The following is a 13,650-nucleotide window of genomic DNA, read 5'->3' as shown; positions in this document are numbered from 1 at the left end:
CAAAACACCTTCATCTCCTTGAAGGCGCTCGATCAGCGGCAGCAGCTCAGGGTCAGCGCACTGGTGCTCAGCCATCTTCATGGCGTAGATAACGCCGACAAATGGCAAGTTATAGCCAGGGTCCGGGGATGGTGCGGGTGACAATGAGTGAGCGTGGCTGTGCTTCCTTCCAGATGGGTAGACAACTGGAATGTCGTACGCTTGTAAGCGCAGGCTCCAACGGGCTAGTCTGCCTGAAGGATCCTTGAGGTTGGCAAGCCAGCACAGGGCGTGGTGATTGCTGAGAGACTCAAAAGGCCTAGCGTACAAGTAGGGCCGGAATTTCCTAATTGCCGACACAGCCGCTAAGCATTCTTTTTCAGTGGTTGAGTATCTTTTCTCAGCCTTGGTGGGAGTGTGGCTTGCATAAGCAATGGTGCATTCCGAACCAACTTGCCGCTGCACTCACCTTCTGCGCCGAGACCCCCCATTGCTTGCGTTAGTATGAATTTCAGTGTCAGCGTCGTCATAGAAATGAGCAAGTATTGGGGCCCGCTAGCAAACGCTTGCGCAGTTTATTGAAGAACTGCTGCTGCTGCTCGTGCGCACAAATGAAAGGCACATCCTCACGTGTAAGCCGTGCCAGAGGCTCAGCAATCCTCTAGAATCCCTTGACGAAGCGCCTGTTATATCGACACGTGTACTTGTTGATGGTTTCCTCGTGACTGCTGGTCACCGCCAAACAAATGTTATCGCAAAGCGGAGGACGTGCCTACATGTATGGGAAGTTTCTGTAATGTTAAAGATGGTTCCATCCGCTGTCTGTCACCGAACCTTGTGTAATCTGATTGCATGTACGCGCAACGCGAGTAGTCTAGAACTTTGCAGAAGACACGCCGGTCCCAGCGATTACTCTGGAACATTCGACGACTGGTGTATAAAAGCCGCCGGGTGGACGCACTGACCAGATTATCGACGATCGCCGAGTGTGTTCGCCGCTATCGTTGTTCTTTGAGTGCAGCGTGCTTTTGAGGGCAGAAGTGCGCCCAATTAAACGCTAGTTTCGTTAATGAGAGTTTTACTGCCTTCTTCACCGTCACTACTACGTGACATCTGGTGGAGGTGGACTTCCCGTAGGACTTCATAGGACCCTGTGTAGCGAGAGAGAAGCTTCTGAGAGAGGCCAACCCGACGACATGGTGACCAAAGGAGCACCCAAGCACCAGGTGCGAACTTAACATCGCGATGGCATCGGTCATAACGCTCTTTTTGTACAGGCTGCGAGGCTAATAAACGGGATCCGGAGATTTGACGTGTCATGTGACCGCGATGCAAAAGACAAAAGTGTGAATTCCTGCGGTGTCATGTCGGGACGGGTCGTATGCGAACGTCACGTAGGCCAGCGAGGTGTCCCAGTCGCGGCGGTAATCGTTGGAGACGTACATCGACAGTATCTCTTTGATTGTTCGGTTGAGACGCTCCGTAAGACCGTCCGTTTGTTAGTGGCAGGCGGTGGACAGCCTGTGATCAGTGGCAGAAGAGCGCAGGAGATCGTCGACAACTCGAGACAAGAACGAGCGGCCGCGGTCTGTAAGTAACTGTGGCGGTGCACCGTGGTGGGGAATCACGTCGTGGAGGAGAAAATCGGCAACGTCTGTTGCGCAAAGAGTCGGCAACGCCTTTGTTATCGCGTAGCGTGCCGCGTAATCAGTAGCGAAGGCGAGCCACTTATTCCTTCAAGTCGCCGGCGGAAAAGGGCTAAGCAGGTCAAGGCCTACGCAAAGGAACGGTTCAGAGGGAACTGCAATGGGATGGAGTCGCCCGACAGGTGCCAGGGGTGGTTTCTTCCGGCGCTGACACAATTCGTAAGTTGCGACATAACGACGCACAGAGCGGTAGAGACCCGGCCAGGAGAGCCGGCGTCGTGCGTGGTCGTATGTAGGCAAAACTTCAAGGTGTCCCGGCATCGGTGCATCGTGAAGTTGTTCGAGAACGACGGGTCGCAGATGACGAGGAAGGACAAGCAGCAACTCAGGGCCGCCAGGTTTGATATTGCGGTGGTAGAGGATGCTGTCGTACAGCACGAACATGCGGCACGTGCCGTTGGTGCTGCCAGATTGCACTGCGGCGATGATGGACTGTAAGGATGCGTCGCGTTGTTGTTCAGCGCGCGTGTCGGTCATGTCAGTCAAAGCCATTACGCAGGTCACCAGATCATGCGGAACAGAATAGGGAGAATCCACGGGGTGACGAGAGAGGCAGTCAGCGTCCTTGTGGAGGCGCCCAGTCTTATAATGGACTCTAAATGAAAATTCCTCGAGCCGCAAAACCCAGCGACCAAGCTGTCCAGTCGAGTCCCGAAGGGAAGACAGTCGGCGGAGTGTGTGGTCATCTATGTCGAGCGAAAATGTGCGACCGTAAAAATATGACCGGAACTTGGCGAGCAGTCCTGCCAGGTGATGGAGTAATTTCTCTGGGCAAGTGACGAGAACAGCGCCGATGCCGTGGCCACTTGCGTCAGTGTGGACTTCGGTCGGTGCAAATGTATCAAAGTGCCAAGTATAAGAGCGGTGGTCCGAAACCCGATGAGTGCGCCAAACGCGTGAGCTTGCTCAGCGCCCCATGAGAACGGGGTTTTCTTCTTTAGAAGATCTGTCAAAGGGCTAGCAACGTCGGCGAAGATTTTGATGAAATGACAAAAGTAAGAACACAGGCCGACAAAGCAGTTCACGTCAGAACCTGAACATGGCACAGGGAAACTGCGTACGGCGTGAACTTTTTCGGGATCTGCTTCGACACCGGATGCGGCAACGAGGTGTCCCAACATGGAAATCTGACGGGGCTCGAATGGACACTTCGTGGAGTTCAGTTGGACGCCGGCTTTTTGGAAGACGGCAAGAATGGCAACGAGTTGGGTCAGGTGGGTGCCGAACAAGGGAGAAAAAACAATAACTTCGTCAGAGTAACGGCGACAGGTGGTCCATTTGTAGCCTCGCAGAAGAGAGTTCATCATAGGTTGAAATGTCGCCTGAGCATTGCACCGGCCAAAGGGCAAGGCTTTGAACTTATATAAGCCATCTGGTATGATGAAGGCCGTTTTCTCGGGGTCCATTTCATCAACTGAATTCTGGTAGTACCCGGATCGAAGATTGATGGACGAGAAGTATTTAGTTCCGTGCAAGCAGTCCAAAGCTTCATCGATGCGTGGTAGTGGGCGGAAGTCTTTTCGGGTGATCTTGTTTAAATAGCCCTAATTGACACAAAAATGCCAGGTAGCATCTTTTTTTACAAGGACAGGCGAAGTCCAAGGGCTGACTGATGGGTCGATGACCCTTTTGCTAAGCATTTTTCCCACTTATGATTGAATGACCCTACGTTCAGCATGTGATACACCATAGGGCGCTGACGAATAATATTCGTGCCCCTAGTGCTGATAAGGTGGTGAAGACAGATGTTTGTCCTAACGGCCTGTCGCCAAAATCAAAGGTGTCACGGTGCGATTCGAGGAGGAAATGAATGTCCGTGGCCTGTGCAGAGGTGAAATCAGGTGCAATCATCTTCGCGAAGTCAACCGTTAGGGAACCGGAGTTATGAGCGGCAATTGGCGCTAAGAAACCAATATCAGCATAAATATTTTCAATTACAAATTCGGAAGTATTACAAACCCTGGTGAAGAACATGCCCGCTGGAAGCACTTGACGGCGAAGGCTGAAATTCAGAAGCGGAAGAACGAAGCCATTATTAGTAATCGTCACCAGCATATGCGGAACAGGAACGTTCCGGTTCCAAAGCACGTCGAGGACATAGTCACCGACGTGCCTATCGAGTCATGGTCAGGCGAAGGACATATTCACCGTCAGGAATATGTGGTTGTGCTGTCAAAGCGACGTAAGTGGCTGCCTGAGGTGACAGACGAACATCGTGAAGCGAACACAAATGCGGTGGAGCGGTGCTTGGAGCATCGGTGACTTGAGGTAGTTCCAACTGAAGAACGCTGGTTGCGCAGTCGATGAGAGCGGAATGATGGGATTGAATTCAAGGATATCGCTATAAGGGCAGTTGTCGATCACATCAAAGAGCACGGAAGTAGGGCAGCCGGCTATACTTAGCTGTGCAGTACATATTCCAAGGACAATCAGCACGCCGCCGTCGGCCACACGAAACACTTGGGCAGCTGCTGGCGTGAGGACCTTCTTTAAACGTATAGCACGGACTTGGGCAGCCATACGTCCTCTACAGTATACGTCAATGAACATCTGACGAAACATGGCAAACAGCTTCTCTGGTCAGCTATACAGAGAAAGAAGGAAATGCGATGGAAATTTGTTTGGACACCGGGGGGCAATGTCTTTTCACGTAGAAATGAAGGCTCGCCTGTACTGAAAATCAGAAACGCTAACGATCTCGATAAGATCACTGCAGAAGCAGGATGAACTACTGGAGAATAAACGCGTATCTGAACACGCCCAAATTGACAGACGCTCGTAAGTTTCATGAACGCTGTTAGAACAACGCCTAGCGATGATTATCATGACAGCCATTCCTTGAATACTCAACTTCGGGATGCGCGCAGGCGCATCAAGGCCTTTCATCTAAACACAGGCAGCATACGCAACAAGACAGACATGATCCTTGATATCCTTGGCTCCTTTTCATTTAGGTTTCACTTGCTATTGTTTTCTAAAACATGGATATCTGTAGGTGAAGATCCACCATACTTTGAAAACTATATATACAATGGCCTAGTGCGTCCTTTAAGAAGAGGAGGTGGTGTGGCCATTTACGTTAAGCAGTCATTAAAACATGAAGTTATCTCCCAATATTCCATTATTAACGAGGTTGTAGAGTGTCTTATGATACGCCTAGAAAAAGCATTTGCTGTGGTCGTTTATCGACCACCTTCTGGGACTAAATCTGGATTTGCCAAGTTCATGGAATACGTGCTGGAATATTTGTGTCCCACTGGCTTTCCATTTGTGGTATTGGGCGACGTGAATATCGATATGTTATCTCAGGATGCATCGTCACGTCAGTTAACAGTACTACCGAAATCATTTGCTTACAAAAATGTTATTTCTAAGGCAACCCGTCGCACTGCGCAGACTGCGACTTTGCTTGACATCTGTTTGACGAACATGCACCCGCCGCATTGCGTTGCTGGAGTGTCGGTATGTAGAAGTAAGCGACCATTTACCTCTCTTTTGTGCCCTTCCTTCTTCCAATGATAGTCGCGAAGCTAATGAAAAAGTGCGGTCACGCCAGATGAACGCTAGGACACTAGAAGTATTCCGGCATCATGTTATCCGAACCGAGTGGAATCACGTGTTCCGGGAAAAGGATCCTAACTTGGCATACAACGTATTCATGTCTAAACTGATAAAATGTTATAATGGTGTTTTCCAGGTATCTGTAAGGTACGTTAAACGGCCGAAAATTAGAAAAGTCTGGATAAATAATATCTTACCTAAAAAATAAAAAAGAAGAATAGCATGTACCATGAATTTGTAAAGACAAGCGACATAGATTTATTTATTGAGTTTAAGAAGTACAGAAACCAGCTAAATGGTGAAATAAGGTGTTCTAAGTTCAGATGTTATGAGAATTTATTTTGCAAAATAAGTAATGATCCCAGGAGAATTTGGAACGAGGTTAGAAATCTTTCCGGCCGAATAAAACAAAACCACGTCCCTAGCATTCTAGCTAACTCTAGCGGCTTTGGCTACAGAGAGGTCGTAACTGAAATGAACGACTACTTCGTCACTAGTTGTGGTTACGATGAGATATGTGATGACGATGATCCAAGATTATCGATAAATGACCGTGGTTTACTTAACTCCATAGCTTTGCATTTTATTTCATGTCGTGAGACTGAAGAATTAATAACCAAGATTAAAAACAACTGTGCGGCAGGACATGATGACATCAAACCTATGCCAATGAAATACGTTGCTGATGTGATATCGCCTGCGTTTTCATACATTATTAACTGAACTTTCTCTACTGGAGTTTTTCCTGATCAACTGAAAATAGCTGGTGTGTGTCCGGTTTTCAAAGGTGGCAATGACAAAGAAATTGCAAATTATCGGCCAATATCGGTACTTCTGATACTGTCGAAAGTGTTTGAAAGTGCTATTATTATCAGATTACAAAATTTCTTTAAGAAGTATAATATCATATATTAGGCCCAGTTTGGTTTTCAAAAAGGCAAATCCACCGAGCTTGCATTACTCGATATTAAAAGTGAGATACTAAATAACTTCGAGTCAAAGCTTTACACACTGGGACTGTTTGTAGATTTCCGTAAAGCATTTGATACCGTCTGTCATAGCGTTCTTCTGGAAAAACTTAATAATTACGGCGTCCGTGGTATTGCTAATAGATTACTACAAAATTACTTGACAGACCGTTACCAATATGTAGTTATTAATCAGGAAACATCCTCGCATGCTAAGGTCAACAAAGGTGTCCCACAAGGATCTATACTCGGTCCACTGTTATTTATAATTTACGTAAATGACCTGTGTCGCATTCCGGATCTTCCTAAAATAATTATGTACGCCGATGACACTAACATTTTTTTTTACTGGTGTTTCAATTTCTAACCTTTAAGGAAGTGTAAATACCTATATAAGTAAGCTGTCTTGTTGGCTTAAAGTCACGAAGTTACGGCTAAACGCGAGTAAAACTAAATACATATTGTTTGCACCTATCAATAAGCCACGCAATAGAAGCTTAAATGTTTCCTTTGAGGACTAGACGCTTTAGCAAGTTAAGGTTAAAAAAATTCTGGGCTTATGGTTTCAGGAAGACCTTTCTTGGAATCAACACGTAATTAAATTAGCATTAGAATTAGGGAAGAGTGTTGGATGTATGTACAGGTTAAGTCGATTTTTACCACTTTGGCTCAAGAAAGCGCTATATTATACGCTATTCTATTCCAGGCTTAGTTACTGCGTGTTGATTTGGGGCAAAACGACAGCACAGAATTATACCACATTACTCACATTACAAAAAAGGTACTACGAATATTTGAGGGATATGATGGTCAGCCGCAAGGTCTCAGCACGCATCCACTATTTACAAAACATTTCATATTGCAAGCTAACCAAATCTATTATCTCAAACTTTTTCTGCATATACAAAATAATAAGCTATACCCCACGTACAGTTCTTCTAGATGTGTTCAATATTGCCTGCGTAAACAAAGTATAAGAACACCAAAAATTAGAATTACCTATGGTCGGCAGCATATTCTGCATCAAATACCCAGTCTGCTTAATAAGCTTGGCAATATTTTAGACCTAAATAAACAAATTTCCAAAAATAGGTTTAAACAAGTTCTTCTAGAAAATTGCATTGAATATGTTTAATTACGGTTTAAGTGTTGAATACAACCTCCATATGTATTGACTTTTTTTATCTTACTCAATGTACACTGCGTGTTTTACTTCTTAGCACACATTGTTTCTTTTTTTTGCTGCTTGTCACAATTTATGTATGTCGATCTGCTTGTTTTCTTTAATCTGTGATATGTTTTTTGTTTTTTTATATCTAGAGAAAATTTAGATTGATCAATGATTATCTTATGTCTGCTTATGACTGCTTGCTTAACTGTATCTCGGAGCAAAAGCCTCTGTCAGGCTGTATAGCCTTTTGCTTTTGCTTGGATTTCTGTTGATGTACAGAAAGAAATCAATAAAATAAACTTCAAACTTCAAACGTCTACATAGGCTAGCACTCATCACAGACGCGCGGGCTCCAGTGTCGAACGATGCTTGGAAAGGCACGCCGTCTATTTAACAGTCAATTACACTTCTCTTTGTGCACACATACAGAGGGTTTGCTGCAGTTGTAGGCAACGCAGCACGGCCTCCCACGGCTGCATGTCTTTGTTTTCCGAAAGGGTGCAGCCAAAAGCCACAGGGGACGAAAGTCGACGCAGCTGTCACGAACGGCAAGATCGGTGATCCATTTTTGGTGAACGAGAGTGGTGTCCGCGCGGCGATGGTGAGCTACTGTACCACGTGCTCCTAGCAGAGATGTCGGCGCTGTTAAAATCGGTCGTGGGTGAAACATTGCCGGTATTTTCATTAAAACGGCCCAGGTAGGTTGGCGTGCGAGGTGTTGAGGGCCACGAGTTGCGACAGTATCGGGCTACATGACCAATGCGGCGACAGGTGAAACATATAAGCTGGTCGTCCGCAGTTCTCCACTCAGTCGGGTTGCGATAACGCGTACACAAGCGTCGGAGTGGAGCGAAAATAGTAAAAAGGCGTTGGTTAGCTCTGGGATTGGCGACAGCAAAGACGGAATGTAAACCAATGTTTTCAAGTTCCACATGTATGATGGCTGGTACGAGGGGAACTTAAAATGTGGTAGCATTAAGGCTACGTGAACAGAAAGTTGCGGACGCCATTGCATCCAGTTCACTTCGAAGGATTCGCGCCACATCCTCTGATGGCGGCGTATGTTGCTGTGCGTGTTGATCTTCACACGTCGATGTTGAGGCAGTGCTGGGAAATCTGGCGACTGGTTGTAAAACGCGTCGGCTTTGACCTGTTCAAGTTGTCGACACTCAGTAATGATAGCATCAACTGTAGAGCAGCTTTTGTACCTGAGCAGATTAAATGCGTTGTCAGCAATGCCCCTAAGCACGTTCCCGACCTTCTCAGCTTCTGTCATGTCGTGATCGGCTTTACGACAAAGTGCCAGGACGTTCTGGATGTACGAGACATAGAACTCCGTGAAGATTGGGCACGGGAGACCAGTTCCTGTTTTGCGGCAATCTTACGGCCGGCTGGTTTGCCAAACTAACTTTGTGAACTTCTCTTCGCATGGGCCCCAGCTAGTTATTTGCTCTTCCTGGTTTTCGTACCACACCTTTGCCGTGTCTCTTAGGTAGAACAAGAGGTTAGCTAGCATAAGCGTAGGATCCCATCTGTTGATTCCACTCACGCGTTCGTACATGGCCACACGCTCTTCAACGTAGGCGCCATTGGTCCTGCCGAAAACTCCAGGATCCTTGAGTTGCACAACGCAAGCCGAAGCTGACAGCAACGTAGCTGGAGACGGTGACGTAGGAGGCGGCAACGACGTTGATCCCACCTGCTCACCGTCACTAATGGTGCGGGCGGTGATGCGACGCCCACTGTGGAGCTCCTTTTCCACCCGTGGTGCCCCGCACCTCTCACCAGTATGTTACGGGTATGTTGGAAGTATATGAAGAGTGTAGTTACAATATATATATATACAAAATGAGTCAGACTACCTAAGATGTCATACCAAAAATAACACGCAGCAGCCAGCATCTCGCGATCTTCCTCTCCCTTTTTTCATCCTTTCGTAACAATGTTTCTTCGATATAGACTGCAATCTCGGAGGCGGTGCCTTTGGGGATCGTGTTTTGCATCGACTGCTAACTGACGCTATTCAGGCGGTTCAGAAGGTACTTAACTTCATCTCCAAATGACGTTGTCCCTCCATTGGCTTTGCGCTTTTGTTCAACCAGAATAGACGCCATATGTGCAACGAGCACCTTCGGTGCTTGCTTATTTCGGCCACCACCACGTGGCCCAAACGACGCAGCAGAAATGCGTCCTTAATGCACCGCCAGGTTATACCACCTTGACACTGCGCTGGAAGGACAAGTCAGAAGATCTTAGATATTAGGTGGGAAAATGCGTCACACAAGAAAAAGGCAGGGCTTTGCTATTGGCGGCTTGATCCAGTTGCCTAACGAAAAGGCACACTAGAGAAAACATTCTCTCTTCGATGAGGCTTGTGTCGCGACAGCAAATATTCGGAGACAGCTCAGCACATCCTAATGGAATGCTAATGTATTCACCCAGCGAGACCCACGGGTAATGTGCACCTTCTTAAGCGCCCGGATGTAAACAATAGGATCTAGAAGTAGTGGTGAAAAATAGGCGGGAAAGATATCTGTTGCCATGGATTCACTAGAAACATCGCTAGCGCCACATGGGAGATATAGAAGCTTTTAGCGAGAAAAATAAAAAGATAGTGAATATGAAGGCAAAATGCCGAACTGAAAAGTACGTATAGCACACCGGACAAGCTCAAGTTGACTAGGTGAATATTTGTCGCCGCTGGTTTCCAAGGAGTTATCAATAAACAATCGTATTCATCATACTCATCATCATCACGTAGGCTTCTTGCTCAGCTGACAATCGCGGCTGTGGCTCTTGTCCTATGTTTACAGCAAAGGGGAAGTACGCGGAAGCGCCCGCATTCGAATTCTCTCATCAAGAGTGTTTTTACTTATGGTAAGAAAGCGTGCCGTGGCTGAAACCTTTGGCTTAACATTATCGCACATCCTCACTGAAGCTATGGCAGAAAATGGCTTTTAGACATAAACCATCACTGAGTCCTGCGACATGTGCTTCATATTTTGTCGAAGAGTTAGTTCGATGTACAAGTGTATTTGCAGCTATTTACGTAGGGACAAGTTACATAGGAAATAGCTAATTGCGCAGGCTGGAACAAAGGTCGTAGCTGCAAGAGACAGTTTATAACTTCCTATTCTCCCTCATTTGCGCCAAGTCCTGTCCAAAGTTACCGTACCATAACCCCCGGGGGCTGGAGCGCCATCACCGTGTTTCTTAGAATGATAGCTAACTTGGTGAACAGTACAGTTTTAAACGAGAAACGGGAACGAGATCAGTTCGTAACTGGGACGAGGACGGCGTGTCTTCTGCACGGGCGGTTTCGTAATTTATTTGATCTAATTGTCGCAATAGCCGCAGGGCACCGGTAGAGCATGACAACAATACATCGGCAAGGTCCACATAGCGACTTGCAGTCTACAGCGGAATGATATTCCCGGTAGATCACTAAAAGGTCCAGTGGTACGTGACTGTCGTAGCGAGTCTTTTATGATGCGTGAGTCACTGTAAGTCGATTACAAGCAGTCTGGCGAGCCATAGAAGCCCGACCAGCGGCGTCATAGGCGTATTTCATGGTATTTCGCGACACCGAAAGTAGCACGGTGTAAAAAGGCAGATTGGGACGGCGCCAATCAAGAGGTAGAAAGGCGAGAAACGCATGGTATTGTAACGTAACGAATTGTACGCGAATGTCACGTGGAGCGAAGTTCCGTCCCAGTTAGGATGGTCTCCTGAAACCTACAAAGACAACATGTCTGGAAGAGCGCGCTTCAGTCGTTCAGTCAGTCCATTGATTTGGGGGTGATATGCGGTTGGGAGCTTCTGTTTGATGAAGCAGGAACGAGGTATGTCTTCGGCAACTCGGGACAGGAAGTAGTGGTCACGATCTGTCAGCAGCTACCTTGGCACACCATGGCGAAGAATTATGTCTTGTGCTGGTGCTGGTGCTGGTGGGCAGGGCACGTGTAATGCCATAGCGCGTCGCATAGTTGGTGACAACGGCTATCCATTTCTTTCCTTTTATGAAAGTAAGGAAGGGGCCGTGAATGTTGATGCCGACACGCAAGAAATGCTCTGTAAAAAATCGATTAGATGAAGGTAGCCAGCAGTTTGCGCGCACGGCATCATTCGCTGCTGGAAGAGGTCACACGCCACAACATAACGTCGCACGGAGCGGTAAAGGCCTGGCCAGAAAAAGCGACGTCAAACTCTGTCGCAAGGGCGGGAACCTTCAAGGTATCGGGCCGTGGGTGCGACATCGAGCTCAGTAACAACAGTAGAACGAATATGACGCGAGACAAACAGCACTAAATCTGGTCCATCAAAGCATCGATAAAGAATGTCGTCATGGAGCACAGACATTTTTGTTGAGCGATCTGGTTGTCCTGAAGTGAAGCGCGCAATGATGAGCCAGAGAGTCGCTCTCTCGTTGCTCAGTAACGATGTCACGAAAGTCAGAAATGGCCGGAAGGCAAGTATCAGTGCCCTCTTCGTCGTTGTCTGGAGGCTCGACGGGATGACGAGACAAGCAGTTCGCGTAGAAATTTAAGCGGCTGGACTTGTACATCACAAGGAAAGAATACCCGTGAAATCTGTGTGGCCAGTGACCAAGGCAGCCAGTTGCGCTTTTCAGTGACGATTGCCAGCACATGACATGGTCGTGTGTGATGACAGAAAATGGCCGGTCCAATAAGTAAGGGTGAAATTTAGCCACTGCTGACAACAAAACGTGTGACTCGCGTTCGGTAAACGAAAATTTGTGCTCTGACGGGGACAAGAGGCGACTGGCGTAGGCAAGCGCGCACTCGACTCGATTTCGCTGCTGGACGGGAACAGCACCTATGCCTTGGGCACTGACGTCTGTGAACTTGAGCTGGTGCCGATGGATCAAAGTGACCTAATATCGGTGGCGTTGTTAACAACGGGATAAGCGTGTTGAAGGCTTTGACTTGTTGGCGGCCCTAAAAGAATGTCATGTCCTTCTTTAGAACGCCAGTTAGTGGCGGGGCGATATCTGACTAAACATGGGAGCCCACGAAGTCGCGCACATATTTTGCTTAGCAGGGTACAGGAAAGTTTTTGAATGCGTAAATATCCCTCAAACTGCCCTTAGCAACTTTTTGCCCAGTGTGCCATCTTCTCTCTATGGCTCTGTAGTGCGCGAAAGAGGAATAAACGTTCTATTCTATTCTATTCTACCAGCAGCACTGACAAGATGGCCAAGAAATTTCACTTCGCGGTGTCCAAATGAGAACGTAGAATAGTTATGTCGAAGGCAAACCTTCCTCAAGGCTTCTAGAATACCAGCCAAGCAACTGAGGGGGCTGTCAAACACATGGGAAAGTACGATGGCGCTGTCCAGATAACATACGCAGTTGGACCACTTATAGCTCCGAAGGAGAGATTCCATCATTCTTAAGAAAGTTGCTGGAGCATTACAAAATACGAGAGGCATAACCTTAAAATGGTAAAGGCCGTCCGATTTTACCAAAGGTCTGCCCTCACAGTGGAATTCATAATCAGAAATCTGCCAATAAGTGGATCGGAGGTCGATTGAGGATAAGTATTTCCATCCGTGAAGGCAGTCGAGAGGATCATCAATCCGCGGGAGAAGGTACACATCCTTTTTCGTGGCCTCGTTCAGTTGACGGTAGTCGACACAAAATTTGCAGTTCCCATCCTCATTTTTGACGACAACTACCGGCGATGCCCAAGGACGCGAATAGGCCTCAATTACACTTTTCGTTAGCATCTTGTTTACATCAGCTTGAATAACGTTGCGTTGGGCGTGAGACACGTGATAAGTTCGTTGGCGTATACGACTAGCATTACCGATGTCAATCTTATAGGCCACAATAAAATTCTGCCCCAGCAGGTGATCTTAGAAGCCAAAGACGTCGCGTTAAGACACCAGGAGGCGACAAAGATCCGGGTTTGTCTGTGGGACGCGTCTTGAGCAATTAACTTCGAAAATAAGCCGAAATAGGACGTTGCGGATTTAATCGGACACCAGGTGTCTACAGATGAAGACTGAACATCTAAAACATCTAATACACAGACAGCGGAATCATCGATGGGAGAAGCGTTGCCGAGCGACATGCCTTTCAGGATAACTGGCGTACTTAAATCAAAATTTAAAGCAGTAAGAAATAACTGGGTTACCGGCGACAGCAACAAGGATGTGAAGAACGGCAACTGTGCGTAGCAGGAGAACATTGACATTAGGAGTCACACATAGTCACAGTCAGGAACAGATGGGAAGCACGTC

The 13,650-nt window shown here is 47.1% G+C and overlaps 1 protein-coding gene across 9 annotated transcripts in view; it reads left to right on the top strand.

The window, feature by feature from the left end:
• LOC142563834 (uncharacterized) overlaps positions 1–13,650 on the top strand; it is a 165,469-nt gene that overhangs the window by 116,766 nt on the left and 35,053 nt on the right. The gene's annotated exons all lie outside the window — the stretch shown is intronic.

Source organism: Dermacentor variabilis, chromosome 11, assembly GCF_050947875.1.
Source record: "Dermacentor variabilis isolate Ectoservices chromosome 11, ASM5094787v1, whole genome shotgun sequence".
Lineage (NCBI taxonomy): Eukaryota > Metazoa > Arthropoda > Arachnida > Ixodida > Ixodidae > Dermacentor > Dermacentor variabilis.
This window is presented reverse-complemented; position numbering and strand designations above follow the sequence as displayed.